Below are 20035 nucleotides of genomic sequence, written 5' to 3' on the forward strand. Positions count from 1 at the left end.
CTTACAGAGATGGCAAATAATTTTGGAACAGCAGTTCACTGGAATGGATAATGTGTTGAAAGGAGATTTTCAGATGAACATGAACAAACTAAAACCAGAACATAGGAGCATAGTCGAATTAAGTCAGTCGTTGCTGAAGTAATAGGATTAGGAGATGAGCAGGTGGATTTTGCTGTTTTGGTCAAAAAATATCGAGGTCGGAAAAGAGAAGACATAAAAATGCAGAATTGTAATAGCAAGGAAAACATTTTTGAAAAAAGAACAATATTTTGAACATTTAGTATAAATTGTAGTTTGAGTGTCTCTTCCGAAAACGTTTGTTTGGATTGTAGCCTTCTAAGGAGGTAAAACATGGAAGATAAACAGTGCAAACAATAAAATAACAGAAGGTTTCGAAATATGATGGTACCGAAGAATACTGAAAAGTAGATACGTAGATTGCACTGGATAATAATGACGTGATACAGAACTGCGGAGAAACATTTACGACATAAAGCTAGCCTAAAACTAGGGATATGCTGATAGTACACATCCCATGGCGTCAAAGAATCGTCAATTTGGTAATGGAGGGAAATGTGGGACATGAAAATTGTAGAGGGAGACCAAAGCTTGTAAGTAGCCTGTTTGTATCTTGGCAGCGCTATAGACTGTGTTAACATAGCTGACAGCGCTCTGCTCCCTCGACAAGAGATTCTGTGATTGGACGGACCAGCAGTTAGCGAGTGGATAGGGAAGTGTATGGACATGTTTTTCTTAGTGGAGAATCTGTGTTGGTAGGACATGAATTGTAAAGTGAGACGCAAGGAAATGTAAAATGAGGATCGATGTTATTAGTAATGTTTGGCTTGTGGAATTATTGACAACTATATAGTTTTTAGAACTGTATGTGACATGAAGAAGGTAAAATTTTCTAAATACATTATTAGCTCTTCAGCAAAACCTTTCTTTTGCTAATCATATGCCTCCTAGTAGTTACAGTCTATAGTAGTTAGAAGCTTTTTATTTAACTGGCTGTAGTTGCTGCTTGCTGTAATTGCTGTAGTTCGTGCTATGAACATTTTCTGTGTGGTAAATGACTTACAAAAAAAGATCTTAAATTTCCTGACTGAAATGAGTTTAGGCAATTAACAGATTTGGACGTAGTTTCATATTTCTTTAATTTCATATTTCTGGACCTTTATCATCGTTAGGATTTCTTGTAATTCTTTTGTGTTAATTATTAGAAGTCATGCTGTCACTGTATAGTAGTCAGATTGTGTTGGGGTTGTATATTGTGGGTAATAAATGAATGTGTTAAGCCTGAGTTGTCTTTGTTAGGGAAAATTCTGTAGGTCAGTGTTTAAAAGATAAAAATAAGTAAAGACGTTGTGTTTTATTGTATTGTATGTTAACCAGGGGCCTAGAAACGACGGAGAGGCTTCGTCCCCACTGCAGCTGCAGTGGTCCACAAATCCAAGACGGCTACTGCAGTCCACTTCACCCCTCCGCCGCCCCACACCGAACCACTCTTTCAGGGTTATTGTGCGGTTCGGCCCCCGGTGGACCCCCCCCCCCCCCCTCCAGGGAACGTCTCACACAAGACGAGTGTAACCCCTATGTTTGTGTGTAGAGTAATGATGGTGTACTCGTACGTGGAGAACTTGTCTGCGCAAGAATCGCCGACTAGTAGCAGAGGCGGAATAAGGGGAACCAGCCCACATTCGCCGAGACAGATGGAAAACCGCCTAAAAACCATCCACAGATTGGCCGGCTCGCCGGACCTCGACACAAGTCCGCCGGGCGTATTCGTGCCGGGGACCAGGCTCTCCTTCCCGATAGTAAAGGCATTAGTTTCAAACTTGACTGCAGTAATCAGAATCAAGTGGGTGTCTGTCGCAGTAGTTATGCAGAGATGAAGCGGGTTACACCGGATAAACTAGGGTGGACAGTTGCATCAAGCAAGTCTTCTGTCTGAGCATCACTACTACACCAAAATCGAAATTGTTTCAAGAAATAGCTACACTGTAGGAAAAAAATAGTAAACTTGGAAAGACGATGTCTGTTTTAATCCGATGACGGCATATGCCGCCTAGGGGACACTAGGTGTGCTGATAATGTCTATTTTGATCCGATGACGGCAAATGACAGTAGATGTGATGACAGCGGTTTCAAATTCGTCCACCAGTAGCGTAGTGCCCTAGCAGCGAGAGCGTCATCTGTGTCCATCCTTTAATAGGGAATCCTCACAGCCAGAAGGCTCAGAGTGGGGCGAACGTGTGAAGCAAGCAGGCGAACATGTCATGGAGACGCATTCGTGCTTCGTACAGACAACTGCGTGAGTTTGAAAGGCGTCAAATTGTGACCTTCTGAGTGGCGGGATGGTCCTTTCGGAGAACTACCACACACGTCGGGCGCGCTGCGTCAGTTGTGTAACGATGCTGGCGTCAGTGGTCACGTGAACGTTCTCACACAGCGTAGACGTCCTCCAGGGTCGTCGTATTGTATGGGCAGCACTGGCGGATAGTATACAGCTACCACAGCACACATACCATGGCTTGTGAGCCGGCACGTGTCAACACGAACTGTTGCAAACTGATTACGACTTGGAATATGGAATGGCACGCCGTGACCTTGAGTGATGAAAGCAGATTCTGATTCTGCTTGCACGCAAGTAATGGTCACTTGCGCGTACGATGTAAACCTGGTGAGCGCCGTCTCGTAGAGTGCATTCGTCCGAGACACACTGGCCCCCATAGTGGCCGAGCGGTTCTAGGCGCTACAGTCTGGAACTGTGCTGCTGCTACGGTCGCAGGTTCGAATCCTGCCTCGGGCATGGATGTGTGTGATGTCCTTAAGTTTGTAATATTGTAACTTTTAATTTGGTATGCTGATGTGTAATGTTGTAACTTTAATTTTGGTATGCTGATATCGGTGCTAATTGACAATGAAAGTGGGTTATAAGCCGTGATCTGTCTGGGGACGTTAACCGTGGATTACTGGGCAACTGTTTCATCAGATATTTAGTCTAGGTTTACCAAGCAGACTAACATTAATGATAATCTTTTAATAGTCATACAAAACCGGTAATATATATATATATAAAGGAGAATTTAAATAAAAGGAAAGAAATCAGTTTATATTTGGAAATTTATTTTAAGATTGTTCATTGAAATTTCAGCATATTATACGTGAGTTATAACTGAGCTGGTCCCTTATTTACGATTAAAAAAAAATGTGAGATTGTAATTTTACGGAACACATAAAATATGGACCCAAGATTGGGAGACTGGATACAACACTGCATTCATAAAATAACACACGAAGAACATTGAAACATAAGAAAGAAGAAATTAACCACAACCAACAGATTCAGTTTTTACCCAAAGAAATTACGTTCATACCACAATCCTGTCCGTCATGTAATTACCACACACTGGTATACTAAATTCATATTAACTCTTTGTGAAGTCTTCGCAAAAAGAATAGCTGAGGGCTACTTTGATGATTACACCACATACTACCACGTGGTCAACTTGGTTTACACAAAGCGTACAACTCCACAATAATTTTGATAATTAAAATACATTAGATCGAAAAGCAATTGACAAAAGAAAAACCTTGAACTGGTTACTAACGTCTTACTATTAACCTGATGGGTCAAACAGTTATATAAGCACGTGGTAGTGGTCTCGCAAAGTACACCCCACGTGAGCTGAACATAAAGAAAAGTTGCTATATTGAAAATATAGTCAAGACGAGACGTTATAATCACACAAACATTCGCATTTAAGACTGATGAACTTAGTTAGAGTTACTGATCAACACGTGGTTCCACTTTACTCACAAAGTAGTAACAAAGCAACTACCGCAAAATAATCTGAATTTAACACGAGAATTACACTCCGCTGCACTTTAAGATAGCATTAGATATTTTAGAGCTAAACCTGAAATCAAGGTGATTAAATTTTCAGTTAGGCTGAACTTAAGAAATCCATTGTCCTACGGACTTAACAGACACGCGCTTAGCCAGAGATCTTACCACTTCAGACGCTCGCCACGGCCACACTGCAACTGCCTACTGCCGAGCGTGCTTCCTGAGGGTGGCTCACAAAGACCAACGGAAGTGGCCAGAGGGGCAGCTTCCTATACCAACATGACAACGGACGGACAGGACCATACTAAGGATAGAAACCTCTTTACTTTTAGGAAGCGTAGCTACCTGTTCCGACGTTGGTCCTACTGTTCTCTAGCAGACAGCCTTGTCTGCTACCCTCAAGCATGCAACTAGAAATACATATGCTCATTCATCCTCTCACACAAAAGGGAAGGGGGATGACAGTATCTTATCATATACAGTATATAAAAGAAAGCGGATGTAGGTTCCGTATGAGACTGTGTGACATGAATTACATATAAGAATTACATATAAACTGTGCTTTAAAGTGTAGTAGTGTGACAGATCGTTCTTGTTTATGTGTAAAAGTAACACGTTCCACTGCTCAGTCTCCTCCCAGATAGTCAGAAACGCCACAGTACATTTAGAAGAGGAATTTATTCCATAAATGGCAACAGATTTAAGAAATTAAACATGAAAGGAATCCAACAGAGACCTTTCAAGTTAGTTAGGTTTAAGTAGTTCTAAGTTCTAGGGGGCTGATGACCTCAGAAGTTAAGTCCCACAGTGCTCAGAGCCACACTGGCCCCATCCCAGGCCTTATGGTCAGGGGTGCGATAAGCTAAAATTCTCGTTCACCTTTGGTGTTTTTGGACGGGACGCTAACCAGCGCTTGGTAGGTGCAGAATGTTTTTAGACCCATTCTTTTGCTGTTCTTGCAGCAGTAAGGTGACATCTGTCTCAACAGAACAGTGCTGCCCGTGACTGCAAGACGTGCAGCAACGTCACTGGCGAGCACGATATCTGAACTTGTCTCCAACGGATCACATGTGGGACATGATGGGACGAGAAATGATTCGTGCGACTCACCCAACAACTTGTACAGAGTATGCGAACAGGTCGAGCAGGTGTCACGTAATGCATCGCAGGACAGTATTCGTCATCTGGATGGCAGAGACAGCGCCTGCGTTGTCATCCTTGGAAGCTACACCATGTACTAATACAGACGTTTCAGCATGGATCGATACCTGGTATCTCACAACTGCTTGTGTTACTGACGTGTACTGTAAATGTACTCCATATGCGAGGTTGCGACAATAACACTTTAGTGAATTAGAAACCGCTAAAATGGTATATTAATTGTTTTCGGGTGGTGTATGTATCTAACCTTCGATGTATTAGTGCCGTCTCTGGTTCAAATGGCTCTAAGCACTAAGGGATTTAGCATCTGAGGTTTAGCATCTGAGGTCATCAGTCTAGGGAACCTAGAACTAATTAAACCTAACTAACCTAAGGACATCACACATAACCATGTCCGAGGCAGGATTCGAACCTGCGACCGTAGCAGCCACGCGGTTCCGGACTGAAGCGCCTAGAACCGCTCGGCCACAACGGCCGGCTGTGCCGTCTCTGACACAGTTTCCGCGTAACTGTACGAACCATCTGCTTTTATTTGACTGTTAACTTTATGGTAAGGAACTGTAGACGATAGTGCTATTTACCAACAGCGAAAGTTGACAAGTCAGAGAAACTGGAGTGCGGCCGCACCGGCACACAGCGGCTAACCTTGACTGTCGCGCGGGGGAGAAAACGCAGCCCGCAGCGAACAGTTGCAGCGGTCCCGTCCTGCAGGCAAGCTTTCGACCTTGACCGACTTGCGTAATTGGCCGTCTTCTCCGCTACGCTACCCGTCCAATTATTGTGCCTGAGAACAACTGAATGGAACTCTCTTCACGAGCTGACGCTGCGTATCGTTGAAACGTGACTTACGATTGTAAACACTAGCCGGTCATGCCGTGTGACACTGGACTAGGGCTGCTAGAAATCGGTATATCGATGTATCGATATCATCTCCGAAACGTCGACATATATCGGCCGTATTTATTTTTCCGAACTACTGATGTATATGAACCGAAATGGAAATAACGAGTGCCGACATTTTTATTTCATATTATATGTTTTTCGCAATTTTCGGTAAATATTTGAAACTGTTATTTTGAAATTGTAGTAGAACATAATTTTACTTTTACTGTGTGAAGGATCTTACTACACAAAGAAGTCCGATTGTAGTGAGCAGGGGAGGGGGGAGGGGTGGGTGGTGTCGGTGTGAATTGAATAACAAGATTCCGATGTGAAGGAATAGCATACCAGTTGCGTTAAGAAACAAATTTTGACGCAACTAGCGTGCTATTTCTTCGCATAGGTCTTTTTCGAAAACAGTTGCTAAAATTGATGAAAAAAATCTAAATGAGAAGATTGGTCTTTGCGGTGGGCAGAGACGTGTGACGGGATGTGCTGATGCAATCGGCACTCGGCGCTACTAACAGAAGCTACAGCGTTTAACTTCACCACGCAATTCTGACACTACAAATGCTAGGTCACTAGCGTTTCCAGAAATGAAAAGACAGGGAAGTCGACGTGATGTGTTCCGGACAAACGCGATATGTGACGAAATCGAGCGACGGACTCATGGGACACCTTTTTATTATGCTACTTACATGCAGCTACCATTGTTAGCAAAGTTTAGCAAAGTGGTTATCGCCAAGTGTGAACATGAATCGTTTTCCTTCCAATTCTTCCTCTAAGGGGGATAAGCAGTCTGCTTGTTCGTTGATGTACAGACTATCTAATAATAAATAAATCTTCAAATACAAAGCTGTAAAAACAGCTGTGTCTTTACAATGTGCAGCCGATATTTTTATGGGCCAGTACGTCGATGCCGGCCGAGGTGTCCGAGCGGTTCTAGGCGCTACAGTCTGGAACCGCGCGACCGCTACGGTCGCAGGTTCGAATCCTGCCTCGGGAATGGATGTGTGTGATGTCCTTAGGTTAGTTAGGTTTAAGTAGTTCTAATTTCTAGGGGACTGATGACCTCAGAAGTTAAGTCCCATAGTGCTCAGAGCCATTTGAACCATTTTTGAAGTACGTCGATATTTCCCCGCGATGCATCGATATATCGATACTTTTTTCGTTACATTAGGAGCTGATAATGATATTTTTTTAAATAACGATTTATCGGATTTCCTATATTTTTAAAAACATCAACAGTCCTTCTACACCTTCGACGGCTATCACCAACAAGGCTCTGACCAGCTTTGGCAAACATTTCCTTATTTCCGAGCGAGTAACTGATGGGATAGTTCATCTGACAAAATCTAATAGTTCATCTGACAAAATCTAATAGTAATGTATGCCGTACGGGCTCAGTTATTTTAATAATTAATTTCTATTGCCCCACAGGCCAAAAAGCATTTTTTTTGTCCTCACTTCTTCTGCTTCGAGACTAAAGCCTTATTTTTACCGGTAGAGGTGAAGTTCGAGGGTAGTGGGCTTTTACATACTCGTGATTTACGGACTGTTAACTAAGAGCGTGGTTGGCATTACACACTAATGGTAAAAGATATCACCTTTTTCTTCTTTCACAGCCCAAGAGAGGGAACGTTATTCGTGCAGTGTCCATAAAGCATTAGTTTACTTTGAATTCTTGACTGAGATACACAAGAAGAGACAAGAGCGCAGGTTGCGGGCCGCGTTTTGAGGCTGTGTTTCTCCGCAGCCACCCAAGAAGGTCCGAAAACCAGACACGTAGCGGCATCTAAATATACGGAGAAGTCAAAGCAATTTCTGCAAAAGTGGGCAACATGCTATAAATTCGTTAAAAACTTGGATGAACTTCAAGATCGTGGCTCAGTGGGGAAAGTGTTTCCAAAAATAGAAAAAAATATATGATAATTACCCTTTTTGCAGGAAACCCATTTTCAACACTGCGTCAAGCGTAAGCAAAATTCATTCTGAAGCATCTTCAACGATCTTACTTAGCGGGCTATAATATCCCCATGTCTCACGAAACCACGCACGTTGTTTCTCTTCGAAAATTTAACTTTCATCTTTAACTATTTAGTGAATATTTCCAGGAAGGCAATACTCATCGAATTATCTCTCTCTCTTTCTTACTCTCTTCCTCTCCCTCTCTCTCCCTTTCCCTCTCTCTTCCTCTCTCCCCCTTTCCCTCTCTCTCCTTCTCTCTCCCATCCTTTTTCCCGATTAGCTGTTTACCTGTGTCATAATTCACCCAGTCCCATCTTGGTCTTTCCCTGTTTTTGTCAAATATTTTATATCATAAATGGCTCTAGTTTTGTGTTGTTGTGGTCTTTAATTCGAAGACTGTTTTTATTCAGCTCTCCACGTAGTTTACCCCGCGCAGTTCTCTACATCACCGCATAACCACCGTCACCGCTTGGACCTGCTAGCTGTACTAATCAAAATGGTTCAAATGGCTCTGAGCACTATGGGACTTAACTTCTAAGGTCATCAGTCCCCTAGAACTTAGAACTACTTAAACCTAACTAACCTAAGGACATCACACACATCCATGCCCGAGGCAGGATTCGAACCTGCGACCGTAGCGGCCGCGCGGTTCCAGACTAGCGCCTTTAACCGCTTGGCCACCACGGCCAGCAGCTGTACTAATCCCTTGGTCTCCCACCACAGTAATTAACGCCCCACACTTCCCTCAGTATGCGTCCTCTTACTTTTCTCTCTTCTCGTTTCTGTATAGTGTCACCTCATTATTCTCCGTTTAAAATTACTTTGTTACTGACGTTTCAGAGTCGAGTGGTAGGGTCCGGGTGACGCGATACTGGGTGGTATCCAATGACTTTTGTCACCTCAGTGTATGCTACTACAGTACGCGATTTTCTCTCCAGTCCATTACATCCATCAGAGTTACTGCTTATAAACTCATGGAAAAATCTTGTACCCTCACACACAGTAGTTTGGGTGATTTTTATAGACGAATTTGAGGTTGTTTCATGGTTTAATAGAGCGCAGGTAACCTGCATCAAATGATTCGTCCCAACTTCCCCTACAAAACCATGGTACGTAGCAAACATCATTTACACCTTGTATGTGTAGTAACATGAAATATGATTGGGCGCAAAGACTGCAGCCAATTTTAGTTGCCAGTAGGAAAAGAAATACGATGCTTTGGTGTCACTTCGAGGAGAAGTTCTGAAGCAAGTCCACATTTTTAACAAAACTTAGCCAATAGCGGAATATACTCTGTGATGACGAAAGCCACGCGATATCAATAGACACATATACAGATGGCGATCGTATCGCACACACAAGGTATAAATGGCCAGTGCACTGCCGGAGTTATCATTTTTACTCTGGTGGTTCACGTGAAAAGGTTTTCCGAAGTGATTATGGCCGAACGATGGGAATCAAGAGGCTGAACGCGGAATGGTAGTTGGGGCTAGAAGAATGGGACGTTCCATTTCTGAAATCGTTAGGGAATTCACTATTCCGAGATCCACAGTGGAAAGAGTTTGCCAAGAATACCAAAATCCAGGTATTACCTCTCGCCACGGACAACGCAGTGGCCTACGGCCTTCACTTTAACGCCCGAGAGCAGATGCGTTTGCGTAGGAGTTGTCAGTGCCAACAGAAAAGCAACACTGCGTGAAATAATTTCAGAAATCAATGTGGGACATACGACGAACTTGTCCATTAGGGCAGTGCTGCGGAATTTGGCGTTAATGGGTTATCGCAGCAGGCGGCCGAAGCGAGTGCCTCTGTTAACCTGCACGACATCGCCTGCGGCGTCCCTCCTGGGCTTATGACCATGGCGGTTGAACGTAGACGACGGCAAGCCGTAGCCTGGTCACATGAGTCCCGATTTCAGTTGGTAAGAGCTGTGTGTGATGTCGGCTGAAAAGGGCCTCCCGTCGGCTAGACCGTTCACCGGGTGCAAGTCTTTCTATTTGACGCCATTTCGGCGACTTGGGTGACGATAGGGATGAAATGATGATGATTGAGAGAACACAACACCCAGTCCCTGAGCGGAGAAAATCTCGGACCCAGCCGGGAATCGAACTCGGGCCCTTAGGACTGACATTCTGTCGCGCTGACTACTCAGCTACCGGGGACGGACTGATAAGAACTGATGGTAGGTTTCGAGTGTGGCGCAGACCGCATGAAGCCATGGGCTCAAGTTGTCAACAAGAAACTATGCAAATTGTGAGTCGGGCGGTGTGGCCGAGCGGTTCTAGGCGCTTCAGTCGCGCTTCAGTCGCAGGTTCGAATCCTGCCTCGGGCATGGATGTGTGTGATGTCCTTAGGTTAGTTAGGTTTAAGTAGTTCTAAGTTCTAGGCGACTGATGACCTCAGATGTTAAGTCCCATAGTGCTCAGAGCCACTTGAACAATTTTTTTTTTGTGCATATTGTGAACTCTGTTTACGTGGAATGGACTGAGTCCTCTGGTCCAAATGAAGCCATTATTGATGAAAATGGTTATGTTCGGCTACTTGTAGACCATTTATTACCATTCGCAGGCTTCATTTCCCCAGGAACGATGGAGGTTTTGGGGAAGACAATGCACCAATGTCAAAGGGCCACAATCGCTCGCGACTGGCTCGAAAAACATTCTTGACAGTTCGAGCGAACGATTTGGCCACCCAGATCTACCTACCTGAATCCCATCGAACATTCATGGGACGTAACTTAGTGGTCAGCTCGTGCACAAAATCCTGCAGCGGCATCACCTCCGCAATTATGGACGGCTAAAGAAGCAGCATGGCTCAATATTTCTGCAGAGGACTTCAAACATGGTTCAAATGGTTCTGAGCACTATGTGACTTAACATCGGAGGTCATCAGTCCCCTAGAACTGAGAACTACTTAAACCTAACTAACCTAAGGAGAGCACACACACCCATGCCCGAGGCAGTGTTAGAACCTGCGACCGTAGCGGTCACGCGGTTCCAGACTGAAGCGCCTAGAACCGCTCGGCCAGAATAGCTTGCCCAGAGGACTTCCAATGACGTTTTGAGGCGATGTGGAATGGTAGTTCCAATGGTTCAAATGGCTCTGAGCACTATGGGACTTAACTTCTGAGGTCATAAGTCCCCTAGAACTTAGAACTACTTAAACCTAACTAACCTAAGGACATCACACACATCCATGCCCAAGGCAGGATTCGAAACTGCGACCGTAGTGGTCGCGCTGTTCCAAACTGTAGCGCCTAGAACCACGCCGGCCAACCCGGCCGGCGGTATGGTAGCAGGATCTATACGAATCGGACGTTCCATTTCTGAAATCGTTAGAGAATTCAATATTCCAAGATCCACTGTAGCAAGAGTTTTCCGAGAGTACCAGATTTCAGGTATTTCCTCTCACCACGGGCAACGCATTGGCCGACTGCCTTCACTTAACCCCCGAGAGCAGCGGGTTTGCGTAGGAGTTTTCAGTGCCAACAGACAAGCAACACTGCCTGAAATAACCGCAGAAATCAATGTGGGACTACAACGAACGTATCCATTAGGAAGATGCAGCATGGCTCAATATTTCTGTTGGGGGCTCCCAATGACTTTTTGAGTCGATACCACGTCGAGCTGCCGCACTACGCCGGGATAATGGAGCTCTGACACGTTATTAGGAGGTATCCCATAAGTTTTGACACCTGAGAGGTCTGCTACTACAGTACGTGATTTTCCCACCATTCCACTACATCCGTCAGAATTATTGCATAGGAAATCATGGAAAATCTAGCACTTCACACACTGTAGCTTGAGTGGGTTTTGTAGGCGAATTTGAGGTTGTTTCCTAGTTTAACAGAGCTCAAGTGCCCTGCAACACATTGTTAGTGACGACTTCCCCTACATCACGGTGGTACGTTAGAAACATCTTTTACGCCTTGGATATGTAGTAAAGTCAAATATGACGGAGCAAAGAGAATGGACCTACACTACTGGCTATTAAAATTGCTAAACTAAGAAGAAATGCAGATGATAAACGGGTATTCATTGGAAAAATATATTATACTAGAATTGACATGTGATTACATTTTCACGCAATTTGGGTGCATAGATCCTGAGAAATCAGTACCCAGAACAACCCTCTCTGACCGTAAAAACGGCGTTGATACGCCTGGGCGTTGAGTCAAACAGAGCTTGGATGGCGTGTACAGGTACAGCTGCCCATGCAGCTTCAACACGGTACCGCAGTTCATCAAGAGTAGTGACTGGCGTATTGTGACGAGTCAGTTGCTCGGCCACCATTGGCCAGAAGTTTCCAGTTGGTGAGAGATCTGGAGAATGTGCTGGCCAGGGCAGCAGTCGAACATTTTCGGTATCTAGAAAGGCCAGTACAGGACCTGAAACATGCGGTCGTGCATTATCCTGCTGAAATGTAGGGTTTTGCAGAGTTCGAATGAAGGGTAGAACCACGGGTCGTAACATATCTGAAATGTAACGTCCACTGTTCAAAGTGTCGTCAATGTGAACAAGAGGTCAACGAGACGTGTAACCAATGGCACCCCATACCATCACGCCGGGTGATACGCCAGTATGGCGGTGACGAATACACGCATCCAATGTGCGTTCAACGCGATGTCGCCAAACACGGATGCGACCATCATGATGCTGTAAACAGAACCTAAATTCATCCGTAAAAAATAACGTTTTGCCATTCGTGCACCCAGGTTCGTCGTTGAGTACACCATCGCAGGCGCTCCTGTCTGTGATGCAGCGTCAAGGGCAATCGCAGCCATGGTCTCCGAGTTGATAGTCCATGCTGCTGCAAACGTCGTCGAACTGTTCGTGCATATGGTTGTTGTCTTGCAAGCGTCCCCATCAGTTGACTCAGGGATCGAGACGTGGCTGCACGATCCGTTACAGCCATGCGGATAAGATGTTTGTCATCTCGACTGCTAGTGATACCAGGCCGTTGAGATCAAGCACGGCATTCCGTATTACCCTCCTGAACCCACCGATTCTATAATCTGTTAGCAGTCATTGGATCTCGACCAACGTGAGCAGCAATGTGGCGATACGATAAACCGCAATCGCGATAGGCTACAATCCGACCATTATCAAAGTCAGAATCGTGATGGTACGCATTTCTCCTCCTTACACGAGGCATCACAACAACGTTTCAAATGGTTCAAATGGCTCTGAGAACTATGGGACTTAACATCTGAGGTCGTCAGTCCCATAGAACTACTTAAACTTAACAAACCTAAGGACATCACACACATCCAAACCCGAGGCAGGATTCCAACCTGCGGCCGTAGCGGCCTCGGGGTTCCAGACTGAAGCGCCTAGAACCGCTCGGCCACTCCGGCCGTCAACAACGTTTCACCAGGCAACGCCGGTCAACTGCTGTTTGTGTATGAGAAATCGGTTGGATGCTTTCCCCATGTCTGCACGTTTTAGGCGTCGCCACCGGGGCCAACCTTGTGTGAATGCTCTGAAAAGCTAATCATTTGCATATCACAGCATCTTCTTCCTGTCTGTTAAATTTCGCATCTGTAGCACGTCATCTTCGTGCTGTAGCAATTTTAATGGCCAGTAGTGTAATTTTAATTGCCAGTAGGTATCACTGTTGGAGCGGAAGTTATCCAGCAGGCTCCCACTTTTGAGATACTACGGACGCATGAACAGGCAGAGCAGTTCCTAGATTTGCGTAGCTGTTAGTAGGTAGACGTAACTTTAAGGGTTGTGGTCTCCTCGTCAGTGTGTTCCACAGCGCGGCGCTGCAGCAGCTTAGGTGCCCGCCTACCTGTCTACCGGCTTACAGGCGACGCGAATGTAATTCCGCCCAGCACAGCACCTGCCGTGTCGCTGACGCCGCCGCGCCTTTAGCGTCGCTGCGGGACGCTTCAAAAGGAGCAGTCACCCGGACACCGTAATTAATTAATTAATAATTAGCCGGCGAAAGTTAAGCCCCGCAGACAGCTTGAGTTTCGGACATTAACGGCCGTCCTCGCGACGGCAAGCGGTGATCACACAAGGCTCCGCCAAGAAACTTATTCCTAGGCTGCGACGACGCTAATTTATTGCTTCGTTAGAGGACACTTTTTCCTCGTCTCGCCGCTCCCGCTCCTCCCACGCAATAACTGGCGCCAGGGGAATATATATCATGCGAGACGCTGCATCGTAGCGCTGAGCCGACGGTAGCAACCTCCCCTACCCCACCCACCACAGGCCCATAATATCGGCGCCTTCAGCAGAGAGTCCTCCAAAAGCGGGGCGCAAAGTCTTCCCGCTTCCCGGAAATTACCTGCAACAGGCAGTAACAGCCACGCTTGAGATGCCAAAGGCACGGTCTCCCGCCCCAAGCCCTGCTCTCATTTTCTTACGCACCGATAGAACGACGACGAGCTGCCTCGTCGGCCAGTCACACACAAAGTCGGTCGCTGGCTTCGCTCTCCACAAAGTGAGCACGAAAAGCGATACGTCTTTCACGTCTTTTTAAGCACCTCCTTCGTGTCTCAGTCAGCTAACAAAGTTACAGAACAAATGTTACATACATTTATCATTGCCGTTTGTCTTCTAGATGAAAAATAAGGCACACGGAGGATATCCTCCTTTTAATTGATAAATCTCCAGCAAAAAATTGACCAGTTGCATGCAGATTCAGGTTCACGATGGAGACTGGTTTGATGCAGCTCTCCATGTTACTCTATCGTGTGCAAGCCTCTTCGTCTCCAAATAAGTACTGCATCGTACATTCTTCTGAATCTGCTTAGTCTATTCATCTCTTCGTCTCCCTCTACGATTTTTACACACCACGCTTTCCTCAAATGCTAAATTGATGATCTCTTGATGCCTCAGAACGTGTCTTATCAAGCGATCCCTTCTTCTAGTCATGTTGTGCCACAAATTCCTCATCTCTCCAATTCTGTTCAGTACCTCCTCATTAGTTACCCGATCAACCCATCTAATCTCTAGCATTCTTCTGCAGCCCTACATTTCGAAACTTTCCATTATCTTCTTGTCTACACTGTTTATCGTCCATGTTTCACTTCCATATATGGCTACACGCCATACAAATACTTTCAGAAAAGACTTCCTAACATTTAAATCTATACTCGATGTTAACAAATTTCTCTGCTTCAGAAACACTTTTCTTGCCAGAGCCAGTCTACATCCTATATCCTTTGTACTTCGGCCATCGTCACTTATTTTACTCCCCAAATAGCAAAACTCATTTACTACATTAAGTGTCTCACTTCCTAATCAGGATCATCTGATTAAACTCGGCTGCATTCCATTACCCTCGTTTTGCTTTTGTTGATGTTCATCTTATATCCTCCTTTCAAGATAACGTTCATTCCGCTCACTGCTCTTACAGGTTCTCTGCTGTCTCTGACAGATGTACAATGTCGTCAAAGTTTTTATTCTTTGTACATGGATTTTAATTTCTACTCCAAATTTTTCTTTTGTTTCCTTTAATGCTTGCCCAGTATACAGATTGAAAACATCGGGAAGAGGCTACAACCTTGTCTCACTCCCTTCTCAACCATTGCTTCCCTTTCATGCCTCTCGACTCTTGTAACTGCCACCTGATTTCTGTACGAACTGTAAATAGACTTTCGCTCCCTCTATTTTACTCCTGCGAACTTCAGTATTTGAAAGAGCGTTTTTCCAGTCAACATTGTCGAAAGCCTTCGCTAAGTCCACTAATGATATAAACGTAGGTTTGCCTTCCCTTAACCTATGATAAGTCGTAGGGTCAGTATTGCGTAGCCTGTTCCTACATTTCTCAGGAATCCAAACTGATCCTACCCGAGGTTGGCTTCTGACAGTTTTTGCATTTGTCTGTAAAGAATTTGTGTTAGCATTTCGCAACCATGACTTATTAAACTGTTAGTTCAGTCATGTTCACACCTGTCAGCATCTGCTTTCTTTGGAATTAGAATTATTATATTCGTCTTAAAGTCTGAGGGCATACTACACGTCTCATATATCTCGCACACCAGATGTTTTCTCATGACTGGCTCTCACAAGGGTAGCAGCAGTTCTGACGGAATGTCATCTACTTCCAGGACCTTCTTTCGACTAAGGATTTTCAGTGCTCTGTCAGTTCTTCTCACAATATCGTGTCTTCGCCTCCTCTTACTCTACGTCCTCTTTCATTGTTATAACATTGCCCTCAAATTCATCTCCCTTTCATTGACCGTCTATATAAGATTGGTTGGGTCTTACTATTCAAAGGATGCTTCGCTTTTCTCCAAAGATCTTTTTAATTTTCCTCTGGCGTTGTCTATCCTTCCTCTTGTGGTGTATTGTTCTAACTCTTCACATTTGTTCTCTAGCCATTCCTGTTTAGGCATTTTGCATTTCATGGAAATCTCTTTTTCAGACGTTTGTATTCTCTTTTGCCTGCTTCATTTACTGCATTTTTGTAATTTCTTCTTTTATCAGTTAAATTCAGTATCTCCTGGGTTATCCATGGATTTTTGCAATACCTTGTTTGTTTCCATATTTGATCCTCTGCTGCCTTCATTACTCCTACTCTTATAGCTACCCATTCTTTTTCTACTGTATTCGTTTCGCCTGTTCTAATCAACGGTGCGTAATGCTCCTTCGGAAAGACGCAACAACCTCTGGTTCTTTGAACTTATCCAGGTCCCATCTCTTTAATTTCCTACTTTCTTGCAATTTCTTCGGTTTTAATCTACAGTTCATAATCAGTAAATTGTGGTCAGGGTCCACATCTGCTCCGGGAAATGTGTTATAGTTTAAAATCTGGTTCCGAAATTCTGTCGTACTAACACAATCAAACTAGAATGTTCCAGTGTATCCAGGTCTCTTCCACGCGTACAACCTCGAGTAAAAGAATGCGTCTGTTGATAACGTCACATCCCGATGCAACAAGCAATCTTCACTTTGATAATGGAAGAAGAGTGGTGGTGTGGATTGTAGAGGGAGACCAAGGCTTGAATACAGTAAGCAGATCCCTATTGATACAGGCTGCAATAGTTGTGCAGAGATGAAAAGCTCGTACAGCATATAATAGAACGGACAGTTGTATCAGAACAGTCTACTGACTGAAACCTCAAAAATGTGTAGAGTTGCAAGGAAGCACTTAGAGGTTAACCTCTTGTTTCTATCAGACCCAACAGAAGAATAATATCTCCGTTAATGCACGGTTTACAACAGAATAAAACTAAATAGAGAAGAGGATGAGAATGAACGAACTTTATATATATATAGATGCAGGGTGTCACAGGAATAGTGGTCAATATATAGGGGTGTGATTGGAACGAAGAACGTAAAGTAAACTTGAACTCTAAAGTATTAAGTATTAAGTATTAAGAGCTATGAGGACTTCTTTCAGTAGAGGAAATGTGTTTCACAGTACCGAAGATGAAGAATTGCTCGTTCCTCTTTGGGTATGCTGTTTAGGAACCCGGCTTTTTTTGCTTCGAATGATCGTTCCTGTCATACACACAAATACTGACCATTCTTCCTGCGACACACACCAGACGCTCTAACAGAAGATACAATTAATACACAAAGTATGAGAGGGATAAAAGTAACTTCTCACTCTATGTATTTTACTTAAAACTAATGAAAATAATGAGGTAATCGGAAAGTTTTGGAGGGAAAAATTCCATGTAAAACCAAATAATTATAAACAAAGTATTTGTAGCTATGAAAAAATTTTCTTCCTTTGCACTCCAGTGAAAATAAGCAGATCAAACACGTTTGTTTAGGAAAAAATAAAATTCTGTTGGATAAACTGGCGACAGTTTATTTACAGCATAAACATTATTGAATTAGCAAGGCTGGAAACAGATATTAACAATATAATTTCTCATTATTATTACTGAATGCCACTGAACGAAAATCAGTGTACCAGAGCATGGTTTTAACAGTTTGCTAACATGAGAAAAGAGCACTTTATGATTCGGGACGTATTAAACTGTGCTAGAGACCTAACGTCTAGCATTGGTCAAACATACTATCTCCAATACTTTCTCCATTGCAAATCGATTGAAAACGTTACTTCACTAATCTTAGCTTACACATTATACAAATAGCTTTGGCTTCTTCAGCAAGGCAATGTGTGAATGAAATAAGTGTTGTTTTCGGGACTGTCATCAGTCAGATTAGCAAGACCGAAAGCCATGAATCCATTTAATCTCTGGCAGTGTGCTTAGGGGTGGAAAGGGATCAATATCTAAACATAACTGGAAAAAAATTACCTGCATATCCACTTCACCTTCTTCTACGTCGCTAGGCTGACTGATGTTTCTGGTGACATATCACACCTCGATTTGATTCTTTTTTCCTATTTAATGTCAAACTGATATAAATATACATTTGTCAATTAATGAGCTCGTAACAATAATGAAGAAAAGTTCTGATTTCACTGGACAGTTTTTCATAATTGTCTATCAAAGATGAAACCATAATTAAGATAACTGAACCTGGTGAACAATCCAATATTTCCCCTACTTTAACCACTTCCGTACTTCCTAACGCATTTACTTACAACTGTAACATGACAATTAAGCAAATATTAAGTATTCATACGTGTTGTGCGCCATGTTCATTAGTGAAATAACAAGGAGAGCACACGCTAATCGTATTTTTGTAATTTTTTTGTATTTATGGCACGTGAAGTTTCGAACTCAAATATCAGTCGCTAAAAGCAGTTCGATGCATCTCTCAAAAATTCTCTAGAAAATTGCTTTCAAAATTCTCCAAGTTTCTTTAACAGCAGAAGGTAAAGTCTGTTTTTCGACAGGTGTCGACAACCCGTGGTAGAGTGTTCACCGACTATGTGGGCGACCTGAGTTCATTTCCCAACTGATACAAATTTTTAGACAAGGGTGTAATTTCAACGACCATTTCCGTGAAGAATGAAATGCATATAGACGAAAAAAACTGATCTGTAATGCGCTTTTTAATCTAAACGATGTTTATTAACAATCTGTTATAAAGGATCAGCATTTAAGAATTTATGTTTTCAATGAAAACTGGACTTTTGTGTGTGATATGATATTAGAATTAAGAAGACGTGCATTTTTCATAAAAATAACGGTTATGTGTTAATTAGCTTCACCCAAAAGTTCGTAGAACATTGATCTACGTTTAAAAATTTGCGTCAGCTGGGAATCGAAACCCGGCCACTCACGTGGTAGGTGAGCACTACACTTTTTTTTTTCTTTTTTTTCATTTGGTACTCAGGACGCATTTTTCAATGTGCTTTTTCCGCGTTCCTCCTGTTCTTCTTCATCATTTAATCTTACGTCTGGAAATTAAATTTCTTCATCTTCAAAATGAAAAAAACTTAAAATAAAATAAGTCCCTTCTTCGGAATTTTAATAATTGTACTGGTCCAGTAACTACCACCTGCATTCCAAGAGTGTCGTCGTTACTGATTGATTTCCGAGCTGTGTTCTTTGTCAATCCAAAGCAAGAGGTGATGTTAAAGACTTTTGGAAATACTCACGGTAGGTTCTGGTGCTCCTGTTGTAAATAAGACTGGTAGTCTAATATGATGTGTCTGGGGTACCTGTGGTAATCCAGTAGTGAGTGAAAAGAGCCACTTACAAAGTATACCAATTGAGTTTTCTCCCTGGGAACGTGAGCCAGTCCGACTGGAAGACGACGTTCAAGATGATAGCGGTAGGGCTCGTTCTGGTAACTAAAGCCAATTTTTTCCTTTCATAGAACCACACTACCTGTCGAAAAATCGATCTTACCCTGGGGTGTTAATGGAGCTTGGAAAACTTTAAAGTTGCTGCATGTATTGTTATCAAATTTACATGCTGCTGATATCAGCGCCAACTACACAATCTTCAGTTACATTACCTGGATAAGGGAAGCGATTCAAACCCGCAATATCAAATATCTCCCGACGGAGAGAGAGGCAAAACAGTTTTTCGTTTATCAACAAGCTCGAACACACTTCAACTGTCGCACATAACATAACTTCCGATCCCTGACACGAGTCTGTAACTAACATACTTCGCATCACTGTCAAGCAAAACTCCTTTAGAATTACCAGCTACAGTTAATGCCTAATCAGTGTTTCACTAGAAAAGATGACACCCTGGATTTAATCTTGTGGGGCAACCGATGCTATAGATTCCAGTCTTACACTAGCTGATTTCCTGGTATTTGATAGTTTGAAGCAAGCTTC

The sequence above is a fragment of the Schistocerca cancellata genome, chromosome 5 (assembly GCF_023864275.1).
Source record: "Schistocerca cancellata isolate TAMUIC-IGC-003103 chromosome 5, iqSchCanc2.1, whole genome shotgun sequence".
Lineage (NCBI taxonomy): Eukaryota > Metazoa > Arthropoda > Insecta > Orthoptera > Acrididae > Schistocerca > Schistocerca cancellata.